Below are 20,394 nucleotides of genomic sequence, written 5' to 3' on the forward strand. Positions count from 1 at the left end.
GTCTCAGAGTGTCTTGGATAAGTAAAAAAACTTTTAAAAATCAAAATCAAAGTTAAGTCCCATGTACCTTCTTCCACTATCTCGAAGGTATTTCGAGTGAAATACATTATAAAATGAAAGCTATTACAGAGCCTTTCAGAAACATTCACTGAAAAAGTGTCAAACCTAAGAACAGTAAACAACTATTAGAGACAAACCTTTCTGCTGCATTACCAGCAAAACATCTTTTCCTGGCCCCTAGGTGTGAAAACGTTCTGGCTTTTGCAGCACTCCCAATTGACAGTGGACAGGTATTTTTGACAAAAGCCCAACAGAGCTGATATCCTGACTCTGCAACCAGCATTAATGTTGTTAAGAGAAAACACACGAGGTTCCCTTGTCAACATAAATTGACTCCACCAGCCTACAGGAGCAAAGTGGAACATGTGACTGTGGGGGCTACAAAGAGCTGAAACACAACTGTGCCAAATAAATATGCACAGCAGGAACTCAGCACCTAACACAAGAGGTTAGCTCTGCCCAGCTCCCCAGCAGCAAACCAGGCTGCAGGGAAACCAGAATTTCACTTCTGGTATTTTATTCCTAATTCCATTACGTGCATGAGCCAGTCCTTCAGCGTGCAAAATAATTACACAGAATATGTGTCTGGGTCACTTCCTCAACACGGATGCAGACTGGCTTTCTTGAATAATAAAAATATATTTTTAGTGCTTTCTCTAAGGTTACAGAAAGAAGACAAATCAGAAGACAACTTCAGAACACTTTCTCGCTGTTCCACTCACAGTGGGCAAGAGACACAACAGACTAATTCAAATCCCCTTTGTACTTACTGAGTATGAAACTCTGAAACAATTACCACTGAACACCAATCATGAACTTTCAACTTCTTTAATTTTCACTTTAAGTCTTTAGCTCACAAGGAAAGAAAGCTCAAAAGCAGACAGGTAAAAAGCACTCAAAAACATCCAAAATTACATCCCTTCTACTCCCTAAAAACTACCAAGCCATTTTCAGCATTTTAAAAGCAAAATTTACTTTTATTTGCCAAGAATGAAAAGAAGAATTAAATTTAACATCAAGCAGTTAATTTGAGAAAGGAGATTTTTCAGCACACTTGAAAGCGCTTTAGGTCTCTTGACAGCCTCAGAAGTATATTTCTAGGCCCAAGCCAAGAAAAATTATACATACAAGTTGTCTGATGCTAAAATACATTACATTTCCCTGCAAGATTTGTAGGTTCAAAGAAAATCCTGACCACAGTACTCATCAATGTTTCTGAACTGTGATAAAAGAAAATTAACAGAGGTTTCCTAAATTTTGTACAAAAAGGGTTTTTTGGGCTGGTGGGATGTTAAGAAAAAGACACTTTTTCCTTTCCAAAGTGCAAGGTATTTTGAGGCTCATCATTAGCACGCACCCCTGCCATGATCCCAACCTTCAGGGAATGTGTCCTCCCTCCTGACCATACCTACAAGTTGAGCTGCTCCCAAAACTTTCTGTGCCCGCAAGGAACCAGACAAGGGGCGAAAGAGGGGCTAAAAATAATCCATCTTAGTAACATAGGAAAGGGGGACAATGGAGCCAAACCAGCTCTTGGGTCCAGCCCAGCAGAGAGCCCCTCCCTCAGCCCAGCCTGCATGGAAAAAGAAGGTTTGCTATGGAACACTTGGCTGAGGGGAAGCTCCTGTGACCCTGCTGCCACCACAGAAAATGAGGCCTTTGTGAGCTTGTACCTGTCTGTCCACACAAGGCAGAAAATTACTTTTCCATTTCCCTGTTTGATATAAACAGACCAATGTTAAATGCATGATCTTGAAAGAAAATGAGTTTCACCGCTCCGTGCTCCCAGATTGTGCATAGGTCCTCTGTGCAGTGTAAATAAACATGAACACCACTTGGAAGAAAATGCTTTAAAATGTCAAGACTTACAGGGTCAATGCTTACAAAATAATCAACACAACTGCCTTCTTCAAAATGTAAATAAAGATTTCTTTTCAGATAAGGATTTTGAAATGCAGTTGGCATGGAAGCAAGGGTTTGTTTTTTTTTTTTTTAGTTAAGATAAAGGCACAAAACTGTTTAACTGCAAAATGGTGGTAAGACATCTTTTAACTCCCATGTAAGTAAATTTTAAAAAATATCAAGCATACAATGTGTAAAGATTGATCAGGTGATTAAGGATCATTTTATCGACATACTACTGTGTCAAAAATAGTTCCCTACTATAAGACTATATAAAAAAAAAAAAAAAGAAAAAAACCCAGACTCTATTAAAAAATTGTTACAAACATTAGGATACTAAGTTTTATCGAAAGTTTGAGTCTAACACAGACTCACCAGGAAAGTTAAGACACTAGGCAAAACTGAGTATTTGACTGATAGCTCATGGAACCAACCTCTGCCTTTGGCCCCGTTACATTTTTTCAAGGTTCTTCTTGTCTGCCTCACCCTGTGCCCCTCGCTTGCCAGCCCATTCATCACTTCCTCACTTGTCTGTGGGTTGCCATCTCTCTCTCCCTTGTTTTTCCTAGTTTAAGGCTCTCCTCACCAGCTTGCCCAGCCTGTTGGCAAAGAGGCTTTTGCCTGACTTGGCCAGGTGGATTCCATGTGAGCATCCTTGCCCTCTGAGAGGGACTCCATGGCTGTAAAAGCCATGCCTGGTGTCAGCATCAGCTGTGCAAGCAGCTGCCAGCCTCCAGGGCTGAATCACTTCTTTCCAAGCCCTAGCCCTCAATGGGAGGGAGCACTGGGCTCCTGTGCCCCTGTTCCTCAGAGCCATAGCACCAGCCTCAGGACCCCCAGCCAGTACCAAGGCTGCCCATGTACCAAGGAAGAGAAGCACTGGGGGGTAATAGCCCAAGGATTTCTCAAGCCCCACCAGCATCACCACAACACCATGGACCCAAATCTCTCTCCTAGAAGAGAAAATAGATGAGATGGAAAAAGACAGCGTGCACAGAAATGTGGCTGCACCTTATGTAATGACCTTGGATATTGATAATATTGATAAAAAGACAGGAAAGAGGGGCCATTAGTTTTCAGAATCATATTAAAGTCCCTCAAGGAGTCTGTTTTTCAACATGCTTAAAGTCCCAAAGTTATCTCCCCTTTCCATACCTCACCAAAGACATTACAGGAAGTTTCCCAGCAGTATTAGTCACCTTTGCAAATATTTTTATAGATCATTTTTAGAGATAGACCTTGCCCATAAAGTCTCAGCAATTTCAATTCTCACACAAGTCAACCAGTAGGAAGCAACAGAATGATAAATGCTAATTTTTGACTTTAAAATCATCTTTCAGGAACAGCTACCTCTTTAGAAAGCCACAAAACCATCCCAGGGATTTGTTCATCTGATGTCCAACCACAGGCCCAAACAGGGCAGACCTTTCTTTCAGCAGCCCAGTGTGAGCCTTTCAAGTATAAATCAACTGCTAATAGATAGCTGTCAACAGTAAATAAATAAAACTACTTACTAGAACACAGAGAAACAACCTAAGAGATATTTCCTAAGAGACAAAGAATATACACTGAAATGTGTACAATTATGTACACATTATATTTTTAAATGATATTTAAATAATATTATTAAATAATATTTAAATAATATTTTTAAAGTGCAACTTCAGAACACATATTAAAATTGATTTACAGTTTTGCTTAAGACACTTGAAGAAAGCACAATGAAGATCCCTTCCTCATTTTTCCTAGTTACCTTAACAACCACAAAATACAAAATCTAAAGAGGAGATAACTGATTTCAGAAATATTCTAGCTGTCAGTCATTTTTCAAGAAATTGCCTAAACTGAACCCAAAAAAGTGTCATAAAGTAAATAACTCAAAACAATGCACCTAATTAGCACTAAAGCAATAGAACCCAAGTCAGGAGAATGTAAAAAAATCTAACCAAAACCAATCCACTCCAAGAACAAGGAAGAAATTCTTCAGCAATAGAACACGAATCCCTCAAATTCCCACAGCACAAATACAAACTGCTCCCATTCACTGCTTGCTTTGACTTCTGCATCCTTTATTAGGAACAGAGGAGCAGAGCCCTTACTGCATGATCATTTCCCTTTCACAATGTTCATATGCACTAAACATGTGACAGAACAGCCTTGGTGGGCACTGGGAGTCCAGCCAGGTCAACCCACCACATTTTCTGAAAACAAACAAGAGAATAATGCTTCCCTCCATGCTTTAAGCCAACACACAGGCACTCTCACAAAAACTACTGTGCAGAGCTACAACTGCAGCAATATTAGAAGAAAAATCAACCATTGTAGCACATGTAGGAAGCTGCATGCTGAAATACTAACCAACGTATTCAACAGGTGAACTTTCCCATTTCAGAAGGGAATAATGAAGTCTAAGAGGCAAAATATTTTGGAAAAAAGTACAACAAACCCAATTGTTTACCCAAAGATGCCCAGAGAGATGACATTTTAATTGTTTATTTTCAGCCTATTTAAAATGTCTACATTAGCATTCAAATGGTATTGACCTCTGTGAGGGGGAAAATAACAACAACAAATCCTGAAATCTGGATGTTAATGAACAGCAGAAGCCAGTTCCATTAGCTGCTCCACAACTGGTATATGGAAAATTCAGTCACTCTCGACATTTTAAGGGCAGTCACTCACAGCCTGACCTCATTAGGTTCTGGCTACCAGGCCACCAACTGGCTTGTTACACCAGTGGCACTAACACCTCCTCTGGAGCACACTCACAGTCTAATGCAGCCCAGACTGTATCATGCAGATGTGGGTATGTCAGAGATGCAATCTGATCAATGTTTTTCCAAAATTCCATAAAATCATGTGGTGAGTTTCCAGCAGACACTGGTGATTTCACATGCATGGAGTACAGCTAAAATGTTACATTTTCTCCCAAATATCAGTAATTTAATGTGTTCCTGACTTTCAGAAATGGTCATCTCAAGATAACTACTGCTGCTTACCACACCAGTGGTAAGAAGCCTTGAGAGCCCAAGGAAATGACTCACTCAGACCTCACACTCACAGCTCCTTCAGCCCCAGGTGACACCTGATTCATCAGCAAATACCTACTATTACTCACCTGGAACTAGGGAAGGTCTTCCTGTGGAGTTAATTGCTGCCATTTCTGTACACCATTTAAAAAAAAAACTGTGGTCAGTGAGCATCTATCCAAAGTGTCTTCAGATGGCCAATATGATAAGATATATGCTCCATAACATAAGTGGTTCATAAGCACATTCTCATATCTTTTTACAAAGCATGAGAAGCTAATCTAGTGACTGAATAAGAAAGACCCCATCTGCACAGTACATAATCCTGTTCTTCAGGAACATTTTTTGTTTTGTTGCAGGGACAGTATTGTTTTAAACAGCTCTAGCTACCACTTTCCAAATGTATAAAGTCAAACACAGAAACTAATCCTGAGAAAGATCAAGCAATATGAATTTTATACTGAGTGTGAGATAAATGCCCATTTTGTCTCATACCAGTGTAAATAAGTATCAGAAGTGACGACATTGAAACACTCATGGGCATGTACAGACAGGAGAAATGGTTAAGACCAGAAATTGTGAGTAACTGGCTTATCATTCAGTGGATCAAAAACCAAAGAGAAACTGCCATTTAAAAAGATCACAGACTCATTCAGTATGCTGAGTTGGAAGGGACCCACAAGGATCATCACACCCAGCTCCTGGCCCAGAACCACACAATGTGCCTGAGAGCATTGTCCAAACACTCCTTGAGCTCTGTCAGGCTGGTGCTGTGACCACTCCCCTGGGCAGCCTATTCCAGTGCCCAAACACCCTCTGGGTGAAGAACCTTTTCCTAAAATCCAGCCTACACCTCCCCTGACACAACTTCAAGCCATTACCTTAAGTCCTTTCACTGGTCACTACAGAGATGATTCAATTTACCACAGTTTGATTCATTAGTGTGGTTCTAGTAAGAATTCTACATCTTCAGGAGAAATATTGCATAGAAATACAAGAGCTACGTGTTAAAAAGGAAAAGAAAAAAGGTGATTTAAATAAAATTTTCACTATTTATAGTCATCACCTGTGCCAAGCCCCAGGCTCTTGGGGGGAGCATGAAGCTCTACCACCAAGCATACCTATTCACTGCCTGGGAACATTTCCAACTCCAGGCAGGAACACTTGTTCTCTTCTTCAACTTCCACCTTTTCCTCCAGTGCCTAATTTTTAGATCTTTCCTCTTTTATAGCTATTTAACAAAAAGAAAAAAAAATCCCCCTAAAAAACCAACACCAAATGACCAAAAAACCTAACCCAAAAAAACCCACCAAACCCAAAACAACAACCACCAAACAAAAACCCAACCAACAGCTCAGCCACACAGCATTGCCTTTTTTTCTGTGACCACTCAGCATTAACTTTGTACTGTTAGGCTGTACTTGATACAGGCTGCTATCAATCTCTATCAAGTCTTGGTAACTGTGACAACTGTCCATCTTTCTAGAAAGGTTTCCAGAAATCAAGGATCATCATGCAACTAGAAAGTGCACTTCATACCTCTTTTCTCTTTCATGTGGATTTCCCCTGAAAGAAGAAGGCCTCAGTATTTTTTTTTGTCAAGAATTCAAAAGTGCAGTACTTTACTGAAGGATAAAAGACTGTCAAAGTTAGGTACATTCTGTACTCAACAGAAACCTCTGCATTAAGATTGGAGGAGTGATAATGCATTGGTAAAATGAGAGATATGCTTAATACACAGCATTTCAAATGCTTAGCTGTTTTTCTTTCTTTAAATGGCATAACAGTTTTCACAGTAATTTTCCCCCATGGAAAGAAGGTGTGTAGGAACAGCTTGCCTGGGTTTATCAAGAGCAAATGGTGTCTGATGAACCCCTGATAGCCTCCTGTGATGAAATGACTGGTTTTGTTCAGGAGGGGAAAGCATGACATCACACCCCCCAGCTTTAGCATGGCTATGACACAGCCTCCCACAGTCTGCCACTCTGCCCTTCCAGGCACAGCAAAGGATGAAGTCTGGTAGGGAATACAAGGGGTGGGTAACTGGTTGGAGCACCAAGCTCAGAGGATGGCAGTCAATGCCAGAGTGCAGCTGCCAGTCAGCAGCAGCATCCCTCAGGGATCAGCACTGAGGCCACTATCATTTAATGTCTTTATTAAAAACCCAGTAATAATAGACTGGGGACTGGTCAGTGCACAGAAGCAGAGGTGCTCTTCAGACAGGGACCTTGACAGGCTGCAGAACAGGCAAGAATCTCATTAAAGCCAATAAAGGCACATGCAAAACCCTGCAGCTGAAATGGGTTAACTTCATTCACCAGGATCAGCAGGGGCTAAATGGCCTGAAAGCAGCTTTGCAGAAAAGGTTCCATTTATTTTTTTGCATCCATTTCAGTTAAGTAACTATAAATGGTTGAATTACAGAGTGTTTGGAACTGATGAGCAGCTCCTGAAGTACATGGCAAAGGCAGGTGTTATTGACAAATAGATTTAACTCCAGTTCTCCTGAACTTGGCCATTTGAGAGGAAAAAAAAACACATGAGCCCCTATGGAGCAACAAGAAAAGGCCTTGAAGAATAGATGTGTCAATTTTGTGACAGTTTTTCTCCCCTTGTTCTCTTTTGCTTCTTGTGTAGACTCTGAAGATGCTTTGCTCAGAGTCAGTACTCCCACCAGTGATGACAGCTTCCCCAGGGAAAAGCTGGGGCCAATACACCAGATTAAAACCACTTCAGCAGCAGTTTGAAGCTGCTGATCACAAAGAGTTACAGAAAAACAGCAGCTCCACTGAACAATGAAGAATTCAGGATCAATTTCTCTCCAGAGGGAAGAGTTTCTGGCCTCAAAAGCAAAATGAGTGAATGCATGAAAGACTACAAAAACCGTCAGATACTAAGGGCTTGTCTCTCAAACACAGGCAAAAAATGCAGTCAGACAGTACTTGAGAATTATAGCCCATCAAAAATGTGAAGAGACTTTACAATGTCAGGAACAGAAAACACACACACTTTTACAGAGATGGTATCACTAGGTTGGGTTTTTGCTTGGTTTGCTGGGTTGTTTTTTTTAAATTTGCATAGAAAGAACAAAGAAATAAACTAAAAACAATTGTCATAAGTAAGTGAACAAAGTAAATGTTGTACAGTTGACAAATTACAATACTATTCCCATGACAGTGACAATGCTGGTTACTGAAGAGCCCAGGTAAATAACATAAGATCAACTCCTGGCCATAATGCATTTCTCAGTGATCAACAAATAACATCCTTGGATTCAGATAAAAAAAAGTCATTAAAAGACAATAAAATAATGACTAAAAATATCAGATAGATATTTATGACTCTTTTATAGAAGGACTATGATAGTACTTCATTATAAATTCAATTTTTGCCCATCTTTTATGTAGTCTGCCATAGTGACATCATTACCATAAGAACCTCACTGAAATGAAGATCTCCTTAAGTGACAGTGAGCAAATAACACAGCCTGATAAGCTTGTGTTACTTTCCCCTCCAAGTATTTTCAGACAAAAAGGAGCCTGGTAATAGAGAAATTACTTTAAAGAAATAAGACTTCATGAAGGTTCAACAAATCATCTTTATCAGCATATAAAGGTCTTTGGTTCAAAGCCCTGTGTAAGTCATGCTAGGTGTGATTTGCAGGAAAGGTTGATCATTTAAGTAGAACCTTTTCCAGTACAAAAGCTCATTTTCAAGGCTGGACATATGACCTTTCCCAAGTAACATTTACTGAAAAAACAAATCCTCTGATAGACTGTGAAAAATTAGAAGCAGAGTTAATAGAAGGGACAAACTTGAGACACAGCTCAGGGGAATTTCTCCTTGTATTATCAACACCCAATCTATCCCCACTCTTTTTGGTTTTTTGCCACTCAACTTTCCTCCTCCTGAAGGAAGGTACACATGCAAAACAAACTGATTACATTTATCTATAGACAGATATAAATACAAATACACACACACAAATATAAAATACTAAAATACACAAAACACACACAAATATTTAAAATAGAACCTCCAGAGATGTGAAATGGAGGACCACAAATACAAGAATTATAAACTCCCAGCCAACCTGAACCTGTGAGGGACTTGCTTCTTCAGCTGGATGCTGCCAAGTTTATGGTGCCTGATGGGATTCATCCCAGTATACTCAAGGATTTTTCAACTGTTGGGAATTGAGAAAGATCCCAGTTGACTGGAAGCTGGCAAATGAAGCAGACACTGGTCTCTTCTCTCTGGTGACCAGTGTCAGGACTGAAGGGAATTACCTGATGTGTCAAGGGAGGTTTAGGCTGGGTATTAGGAGAAGGTTCTTCCCTAGGTTAGGCAGGTGGCAAGGCACTGGACAGAAACAAGCCTGAGAGACTTCAAGAAATGTCTGGACAACACTTTCAGGCACATGGTGTGATATTCCTGGGGATGTCCTGTGCAGGGCCAGCACTGGGGCTCGGTGAGTCCCCTCCAACTCAGGATATTTGATGATTCCATGAAATATATCAGGGTCCTTAATTATGGTGTGGTAGGATGAGGTAGAAGGGCAAAAACTGGGTTTCACCACAGGGTCAGGCTGCAGAAACTACAGTTCCTTAAACTACACTGTTCTTGTCTTCCCAAGGTTTTGCTCACACTGCCCACAGCAAATCCCATTGCATTAATGTGCAAAATCTATATTAATGCACTACTTGGCTGGGAATTTTAAGTGCACAGACGTCACACAGTTAAAGACTGCATTTCCCTCAGCAACTGTTCCTTAGTAACCCTCTGCACATAAATAGAATTTTACATCACTGCACATGGCTAAAATCCATGCCCTGATTCTATAGGCAGGCAGGAATGAAAGGAGTCATGTGGGCAACTGTAAAACAAAGTTGCACCAACTATTTTCAACTGCTTCTCTAGGCAGAGAATTTAACTCAAGAGAAAAATCTGTGGGTAAACAAGAAGCTCTTTCCACTGCCCTTCTTTCGGTGGTGTTTCATCATAAAAAAGGAGTGGGTAGACCTTGGACAGACTTTCTGGCACTATTCTTGTGCTGTGCAATGGGGAGTGCAGACATAAGCACAACAGACCATGCAGAGCTCTTCACCTTCTCCCCTAGAGGTATAAAGTCCGCAGGCTACATAACTTCTGGGCAGAATTGGCACTGCCAGAGCCACAGTCAAAACAATACTAAAAAAAGCTGTGTGAATCAGATCCAGGACTGATGGATTAAAAAAAAACAAAACAAAACAAACCTTAAAGTAAGTGCAGATTAGAACCCCTTGACTCTAAATACAAAAGCTTAAATTGCTGTATTTTATTAACATGTATATTCAATCCTTTCCATACATAGGCTACATGTAATTTGACTGACAGTCTAACTCAAGCAGCTTGAATCAAGTTGGTTCTTCATAATAACTTTAGACCCAGAAACTGCCTTTTTAGCACTGAACAAAAGAGGTGGCCTGATGGAAATACCTTTTTAATTCAATTCCCTAGCACTGCAAATAACATATTATCATTATTCTGCTTAGCCCCATCCTTTGCCTCTAACACCCCTTAGTTGTAGCTTCTTAAATGATTTCCTATAATAAAAGTGGATTATCTTAAGAAAAAAAAACAACTGAATTGCATATAAGCAACAAATACATTCATTTGAAGATGTTACAATTATTTGCAGTTATTAAACCAAGTGAGTAAGTATAAGCATATAGATAAGCAAATACACTTAATTTGCAATTCTATTTAGCAAGTTTACAAGCCCTAAAGTCTAGCACTTCCCCTTAAGTGCAGCATTCAAATAACCATTTCTTACTTCTTCTGAACAATGGAAAATTGTTATTCTAAAACAGGATTTTGAAAACTTTAGCAAACCAAAATATTATTAACCCTGAAAATTCCTCCCCTCAGCTCTTGTCCTGGTAAGAGGTAAATCAACAGATACAAAGTTCTCCTTGCAAAATCCCAGGGAATCAGTCCTTTGAAATAAGCATTCTTACTCAAAGCCTTTTTCCCTGTCACCTCAATATTAATAACACTGTAACAAGCAAGATATGCCAGATCAGATCAGAAATTTTTACTCTAGGAAAGCATCAAGCAATTTTTTTCTTTTAGGAAAACAATGTTAGGCTAGGAGCCATTTTGAGGTTTGAAACTAACCACATTATATCATGACTAGAAGTCCAGATGCTTAGAGTTCTCTGAAGTCCTCATTTTCTTAAGGCCACAGGACCCAAGCTGGCAGTGCAGCAGCAGAATTGAGAAGTGAGCAAGAGCCTTGGCCAGGTGCTGCTCAGTGACTGGGACAATGGAATGGCCATCTGGCTCCTGCACAGACAGCAGCTCTGCACCTGCTCCTAACTGGCTAAAGCAAGCCCATGGGGCAGAACCAGAACAGCCTGTCATCTGCTGAGACCAGAGCTCAAAGCTGGGGTCCAAGCCAAGGGCCCCTGCTCCTGGTGGAGCGAGAATGTTCAGAGACCCCTCCTGCTCCTTACATCCAGCAGCAAGAGACACCATCTGAAATTATCAAAGATACGCAATTTAGTTGATACAAAGTCCATGTGTCAAGCCCTACAGGCTTCCAAAATGCCATAAACTCTTTATTCTCCCATAATCAGGTGACTCAACAGCTGCAATAGAACATTATATTATTACAGTATTAACTGCATTATGCCATGGTATTATGAACTCTGCAAAATCCCAGAGCAGAATCTGATGCCTGGAAGATCTCAGCATCCCTTGCCAAAGGCAGACATATCCCTTGCTCCATTGGTTGTTCTTGTAATTAGAGTCACTGGCCAGGACACCTGCACAATCTGCTGAGAGGGTATTAGAACCCAGAGCTCTCCATCCCAGCTGAACACATCCAAGGACAGGGATCTTGTGGCCTCCTTTTCTCCAGGCTCCATAAAACTTTCATTTTTATACAGCTTAATCAAAGACTAAAGACTATATAGCACAGCATAATATAATAATAACAAAAAAAAAAAAAAAAAAAAAAAAAAAAAAATAGACAAAATGCCAGTGGAAATGAAAATAAGGAACAGACAGAAAAAGTATATTGAAGAGACTCCTGAATGTAATTCTGTTCTTTCCCTTCCTGAGAGGACTGCAGGAAAGTAGAACACAACACTGAGGTCAAAACAAGAAAAGTGTCAAAGCTTAATTTTTATGAGGTATTTCACCTTTTTTTCTCTTGCCAATACCCTTACTTATATGGCAAGAAATTAGTTGTAGCTCATATAAAGAAAAACCTTTTCTTTTGAATATTTTTAAAATATTGTATTGTAGAAACAAAATTCCAACATTAAAATTAATTTATCAAGTAAAAGAATCCTAAAGCTGAATGTTCAGGACACATTGTCAGCACCTATAAACAAACATGCTTCACTTAAGCCAATCTGAATGTAATGGATTACAATGGTTTGGATCCATCTCAGTTAAAATATATAACATTGGTTTTCTCCAAACATAGATAAGATTCTGAAGGAAACTGAAGATTAGCAGCCCACCATAGGAGAAGAGCTCCTCTCAGCAAGTTTCTATCAGCAAGTATCCTGCAGCACATGACAAGTTAGTTATTTCAGCAAAAAATATAACATTGTGTGCAGCCTTGACCTAGAATCTCATTTAATGTGACCAAGCTTCAGAAATAATATCAATTGTCACAAACACATTGAGTTTTCTGTGCAGCAGTGCACCAAAAACAAAACAGTTATTTCTTTATGCAGTGGGTCTCACCTACTGTGAGCTCTGAAACCTCTTCTATAACACACAGATATATTTATTTATAATAGTACTATAGACTGGTTAAATATATTAAAGACATTTCATTTTAAATCAATACATACGAAGTACTGAAATATATACAATATATTTTATGATATATAAATATTCTTCAACTGTTACAGGCACTGACTTGAGATTCTGAGTCTCACATGCACAATCTTTTATCTTCCAAGTCTCAAAAACCCAGAATTGTCTGGAATTTCAGACAAGAGTCTAAAAGAAAAAAAAACACTGATTATTCAGGTTTTATCGCTGTGCAGCATAAGGCAAGTTTCATCTGCAGTAGAAAGCTTTGGCTCAACACTAAGAAAACATTTAGTCTGTAGTTCACAGGGAAGATCAAAATGAATAGTCAGACTCCCCAGGGTGAAAGGCTGCTGCTCCTGCCTTTTGAAACTAATACAGGGAGCAGATCTGCAGCCATACAGGGAAAGAAGCAGAGCATGAACACTTGAATATACACTTGCATTTATATACAAATACATTTTTAAATATACACTTGTACTTTTTTCAATATGGACATGTGCATGCTTACATATATGTGCACAAAAGAAACAGAAGTGGGATTTAACGTTTTTGCACAGTTCCACTTCACACTGACAAATTTTAGCCACATTTCCCCAAAAGGACTATACAGAAGTTCTTGCATTTGCTGCATATAATAGATTCTTTAAGAAGTACAAGGTACAAATGCAAAAAATCCAAAATCAGACAAAACCAGATGTAAGTGAAAATGACAGTTGGTCATAAAAACAACAGAACATTACTTTGATTTTCAGCTTTCAAATATTGACAATTGGCACTACTGGATTGCTTTGTAAAGCAATGTACTGTGGTAGGCTGGGGAAGCTGCAGAAACTCATAGTATAACATGAGGAGAGAAAGCTGGCTTGAAGAGAAAGTAATTATTCTGGTGGATAGGTGTTGTCAGAAAAGTGCAAATTTTCTCTGTTTTCTTCTACAGTGTTCACACCTCCCTGATCAGACTCTCTTCACTGTTTCTGAGCACTGTTAGCAGCTAAATACTTCTAATACCTCAGAAAAATCAAAGCAATGCATTTTGGTGCATCAGAGGTGCTGGCAGAAAGCAGCATGCAGGAAGAAACTGGGTGAGAGAGGCAGAGGAAGATAAAGGAAGGAGCTAGACGGGTAAGTTAGCTATGACCACAAAACCGAAACAAGAAAAACCCCAAATGACTCAGATTTCAACGTCACAGTCTCAATTTGTTTTTAATCAAAACATCTCCAGTGTACTGGTATTTCCATAATTCACCTGAAAACGCCTGCACCACCAAAGAGTGAAGCTCTTACACTGAACTGGAAAATCTGAGGACCCAGAAATGGTGGCTGTTATTTCCACAAGTGCCTGTTCGAAGATATATCTCACTTGTGACACACTTGCCAAGATATCTGGGTCTCTTGGGTCCTTTCAATGATTTTTGAGCTGAGTTCTGAGCAAACTGGGTGCCCTCAGGCCTCCCTAAATTCAGCTTTCAATTCTTAGTCCAGCCACACCAGCCAGAACATCACTCTGTGGAACTGTGACAAAAATGCAAGATTTCCATTTTTGCCTCTTCTTGATTGCAATTGATGCTCAGAAGTCCCTTTAATCATGCAAGGTAGCGTGCATGGATCTTGTGGCTTTCAGCTCTGTGCAAATGTTGATATCTTTATGGCCACATCCACTGCATGCTGCACTGAAAGAACACATTGTTTTTAAGAGTGAATCTTATCTCAGCAATCAAGAGTAACATTATATTATTCTGCTTAAAAGCTTTTCAATTTCCTTTTACAAAAATCTTTTTTTTTTTTTTCTCCTCTAGCAAATGCTACCAAAGTATTTCCACTGACTTAAAGCAGTTAAATAAAAAGGAAAAGCATTCTGTGGCATTTCTGCTCAAAGTGGAAAAACCAATTTCTGAACTGTAGCTGCAGACAAGTTAAATTTATTCATTGCACAAATAGCTCCAATTACTCAAGAAATTCAACTTCTGAAGTAAAAAAGAAGTCACTGTCAGCAATATTTTGCATGGGAAAGCCCTACAACCTTTTTCTTCCGGTGCCCATTACATACTTGCTGAATTTACAAATTAGAGCAAAATTCAAGTCAGCTTAATGTGGAGCCCCTCTTTTCTCATGGCAGAATATTTAACATCAGATCTGAGTGTTTTGACTTTGTACAGATGCATAGTGTAGAACTATGTCTTACAATCTGCACAGCCATTTGCATTATCAGAAACACAAGTGTGAGAAACTGAGAATTAAAATAAAACACGGCTTCAGAACTCTTCCTCACAGCTGCTGCCCAGAAGCACCAAACACCACCCAACTAGCAGGAGGAGGAAAAAGATGAGAACAAACTTTAAAGTGCACTTTTAACAGGTTTTAACACTTCAGTAGGTGCTACAGGGCAGGTTTGCCAGTCACTGTCTTAGACACTGGAGATTCTGCTGTGGTTTGACACCGGATACCCAGAGGTAAAGCTTGGCCATTTCTCCAAAAGGGTGAGCTCATTTCACCACAGCTTATTTTACAGGTGTAACTGCATCTTAAGGTAACACATCACTGCAGAAGACTTTTAAGCTCTTCTCAAACATAACCAAGGTCAAAGTAACAAACTAGAATTTTCATCTGACCCAATTTCAGGGTGGGTAATACAATATCACTGCAGCATGCTGATCCAGGACCACCACAAGAGAGGAAGGAAGACACTGCTCCCTTTCAGGACCACCATGTCACTTAACTGCTTCCTCAAGACACAAAACATCAACAACTTTCCTTTCATTTTTATGGCATGAAGGTGCCAAAACATTGAACAACATGTTCTCAGGCTGAAGCATGGGCTGATTTACTAGAAAAGTCACCTCAGCAGCTAGAACAGCTCTCAGAGGGTTCACAAAGAATGCCTACTGCATTACACCCCTGTTCTTCCAGCTCCTTGCTAATTTAAGTGGCACTGGCATTAAACTCATTTGACAGGACATTTATCTAGTTCTGCATCAAAGCTAACAAGAAGGGAACTGAAGAAAACTACCACAAAAGCCTGGCATCTGAAGCACAAGACCTTAAAAAAGTACAGAGTGCACTTCTCTCTTTTAGTCAGTTCTGCAGACTGAGGGTGGGAGAGCAAAGTCTAAGACCCTATCTCCTCCCCAGCCAAAACCGCAGCGACTGCACCTCTTCCTTTCACACCCTTGCAGGCTTAACCAGCTCAAGACCCAAACCAAGAAGCACTAGGACTAAGCCATTGCATGCACAACAGAAAAACATACTTGCAACTTATTTTATGCAACCATTACCCACACATTTACTCACTTTTTAGTTGAAACACAGATCTAGGGATATACTGCCATGCTTACACAATTCAGACAACTTCTTTAACATGAGCAGTGGGCCCTGTGGCAGGGCCAGAACTTGCATCTCACTTGCACCTGCCTTGCCTCTCTCACCTTTTAACATTCCCACCCATTCCTTGCACTGCAGAACACTGTACCTTCAGCAGCCTTCACATGCAACAAAGGGAAACATGGAAGTGTAGGAATATCAGCTTCAAGTCAGGGACAATTTATCATCCTCACAAAATTTTGACGTGCTTGCTATATTTCAGTATGAGAAAGATTATTTACTGCAGCTACAGTTGACTATACTAAATTCAGAACCCAAAGAGTTTAATGGACAGTCAAGTTCTGAAACACATTATCTGGATTTAGACACAAGTTGTTCCTTTAAACTTCAGAGGAGAACTATTTGCCCACTGAAACATCAGCACAGACTTCTGATGCCATACTGAGTGCTGGTGTTAAGGTTAATTTTTGAGGACAGATGTCACAGCTACTTCATGCTTGGCATTCTCAGAGGTTTCAAACAGTGCAGTCATTTCTGTATCACTATGGTATCATCTCACCAGCACAAGCACTTTAGTGCCTGAAGGCTCCACTCAAGGTCTCCAAGCACTACTATTAATACAGAATGGCATTGCATCTGTCCCAACAAACCACCCAGTTAGACAGCATGAAGGTTGGGAAGTGAAATAGGAAGACAGAGTGAGCAGTGAGGATTTGCTCGAGGGCAAAGCTAGGCTGATGGGAGAAAATGAGGAAAACAGACATCTATCAAATTCAACTGGCATTGCTGAACCTGACTGCCCAGAACTTCCCTTCACACCCTTGAAGAAGATTTGCCTCTTCCAAAAGCAACAGCTCTTTGTGCCAGCCACCAGCATAACCAGACACTGGTTGGTCATAAGGATTCTACAGAGCATATCTAACTCTAAAACTGACTGGTGGAAATGCTCATCAAATCTCACAGAAAACACCAGTGCTCCCAACATTTTAAAGCTTCTTTCCCCTTTTCACTTGCCCTCAGAAAACATACTGGCTCAAGGGGGAGTGTTTTAATCAATCCATCAAATTGCAAATAATACACCATAAGAGTTCCTGTGCTATTTATTGCTTTACAAGAAAGAGTAAAACTCTGAGAAAACACACAGTTACAATGGAAACCAAAAAAAAGATGCTATACAACTTTGCTAGGGAGAAAAAAGTGAAAAGTCTTCAGGATTAATTTTGTATGGAATAAGACTATTTCTTTTCTTTACTTTTTACAGAAAAGTGCACCTCAGACTTCAAAACCCATACAATCTGTATGCCATATATCTCTCAAATTGCATGTACTGAAAAATAATAAACTTTTATCTTATGAAAATAACACTTCAGAGCAATTAACTAAGCAAATAAAAGTATTTCATCTGTTGCTTTTTTCCTTTTTTGATAATTTACGATGCATAACAAGAGGAAGCACCTGGCAAAAACCACACATACAGCTCAGTTCTATAATCAGCCTAAGCCATAGGAGGTAGTGAAAGCTTTTATGCTTGCAGATTTCTGAGCATATATGAGATGAACAGTTCAACTACCATCATGTGACAGTCATCTTAAGAATTTCAGCTCCCTTTCACCATGAAGAGAGAAAATTTTCTGTCAGTGTTACCAGACTGCAGTCTTACACAGGGTGCAAATTTCAGAACACTAGCAAGGCAACAGGGGGAAAAAAAGAGGAGAGAAAATAGAATCTCCTCCAAAGCAGCACAGAAACCATCTGATTTACTGATACATGCTCACTGAAGCAATTTAATTTGAACAAGTTACACTGAGCTCTCCTTAAACACTGAGAAACAGTCAGTTTATTAAAGTTATATCAAATCAGCCTCTGCAAAACACATTATAGAATCTAGGTACATAACACAGGAACATTAAAGGCAAAATTTGTTCATAAGTTCACTAACCAGCAAGACTTGGTCATTACTATTATTTTTATTATTTTTAGTTCAAAGAAAACATTAACTTGCAGACTGAATGCCTTATCATCACTATGTCTGTTTTGGTCTGCAACTACATTTCCCAAGGCATTTCAGAGCTGGGTACCAGAAGTGGCAATTGGGTTTGGCTCCTTGCTGTTTTCTTACAGCACATCCCAATTACCTAAAGGACATGAACTAGGTGGATAATCCAGCATTTCCCATAATCTAACATATCCAAGCCCTGTATAAATTTCTGAGCAATGCCTTGACATGGCAGTGCAGTGGGTTTTGATCTTTATTACAGCTCACAAGCTTGGTTTCCAGCTCCCCACAGTACTATGTGGCCATGGAAACCAGGCCACTTGGACCAGGTGCTTTTGGAAGTTGCTGTGGAATAAGTGGGACAATGCCAGAAACCTTCCTTCCAAACCCCTGTTCCTGAACAATCAAGGGCATTAAGGGCTAGTTTTGACAGATAACAAGAAAGTTCAAAGATTTTGGGATGGCAGTAATGTGCTGGACAGCCCATTCTTTTTGTTATTGTTGTTCTTAGATACATTTATGCAAAGTTCAAACTCAAGTATTAACACTAAGAAGAAAGTAAACAAAATAAATGTTTAAACATTTACCAATGCATTAAGCAGATGCAAAGACTAGTACCATTCAAAGTAAAAATAAAAGATAAAATGCTGGGTTAATTGAGGAATTTTTTTGTATCTTGCAAAACTCCAGATCCATTAAAAACTGCAGATCCATTAAACACAAGAAAGAAATCTCACAGCAATTAGGTGGTGTATGCTATTGCTGGGAGTGAAACAGAATTTAGGTCCACATTATTTAGGTCAAATATTTTTCAAAGCATTCACTTAATTTCACAGTATCTCATTATTTATTAAATAATCACTGTAGCTTGCCATATTTATTTCACTGGGCAGCCAAAACTGTGACTGCTGCAGTTGGCATCCATCTCTTTAATATCACTACACACAAAATAGCTCTGTGGAGAAATGTTCTACCAGTCCAGGAGCAGTTCAGTGGCTGTAAATGTGGCCTCAAAAGTTCAAAGAAGCTGCCTAAAATCATGGTTTTTCCTTTGGACCTACAGTCTTGGGAAAGTACTTCTAGTAAACAGCCTGGAGAGTGAAAGTGATGAAATTTAGAAAGATCCTTGGTGACATGTTCACCTCTTTCAATGCAGCTCTATTACTATGAGTGAGGAGAAGCAGTTCAGCATTTCCACTGCAGCCTCTGTAAGCCTCAGCAGGTCTAGAAGGTTAGTGGGAAAGCAGTTCTAATCTACAGCAATACTGAACAACAATTTAAAAAAACTACTTCAACTTTGAAAAAAGAGGAAAAAAAAGCAAAACACACTGGTTTGGTCAATGCAACCACTAAGAAATGTAATGCTGCCTGAAAGAACTGAATCAAGAATGACTAATAGGGAATCCATAGCAGTGCTTTAACCATGTATTTCCTCATTTTAAATCTATAGTCTTGTAATTTCTTGTGGCATGATTACTGTTTTAGATAAAGGGAGATCATGCACATTTCTGTGCTTTATAAAGGGCGATTTTCATCAAACACTGCCAATTTGAAAGTTTAGGGGTTTGGTGTTTTGGTTTTTTTATTCTTTAGGAGGATGAGCAAAGGACAGAAGATATTGCAACAGTAGTAAGTTCCTGCTTCAAAAAACGACTTTGGTAAATAAATTTTATTTTGATTTTAGAACCAAGTGTTCTTCATGAACTGATTAGGAAAAAGAAGGAATTTTAAAGAATTGCAGCAATCCATTTCCTAGCAGTTCTGTCCTATACACCAAGTGCAGACTCGTGGTCACCTGACTCTCACTCACCACCACAGAATTTGCATCTCTTGCTTAGGCTGTTACAATTTGAATAAATTTTTAGCTTTTTGAAGCCAGATGTGCCCCACAACTCACCCACCTGCCATCCAGATCATCAAACACGTGTGACCCCACAGCAGGAGAGAAGTTACCATGTGTTTCTTTTAACCAAATTTTATCCTCAAAGACCAAAGCAGGGGGTATTTGGTGCACGGCAGCCCATCAAGCTGCATAAACTTCATGTATCACACCTTCAGGATCTCATGTTTATTCAGGAAGGATCAAAATATTTGGCTAAATGTATCTGTTTGCTGCATTTGACCTTGCTGCACACAGATTTTTCTAAAGGGCAACTCTGCAAGACCAGCCACAAGACAGCAACTTGGGATTCATACTATTGTTTGTACTGAAACCAAAACTTTGGGCCACAAAAGCATTTTGCAGAATTCTGCACCAGCACAACACAAAAA

At 39.5% G+C, this 20,394-nt stretch overlaps 1 protein-coding gene across 9 annotated transcripts in view; it reads right to left on the minus strand.

Moving 5' to 3' along the window:
- Positions 1–20,394, minus strand: part of MBP (myelin basic protein) — a 104,379-nt gene that overhangs the window by 58,425 nt on the left and 25,560 nt on the right. The window lies entirely within an intron of this gene.

Source organism: Oenanthe melanoleuca, chromosome 2 (assembly GCF_029582105.1).
Source record: "Oenanthe melanoleuca isolate GR-GAL-2019-014 chromosome 2, OMel1.0, whole genome shotgun sequence".
NCBI classification, from domain to species: domain Eukaryota; kingdom Metazoa; phylum Chordata; class Aves; order Passeriformes; family Muscicapidae; genus Oenanthe; species Oenanthe melanoleuca.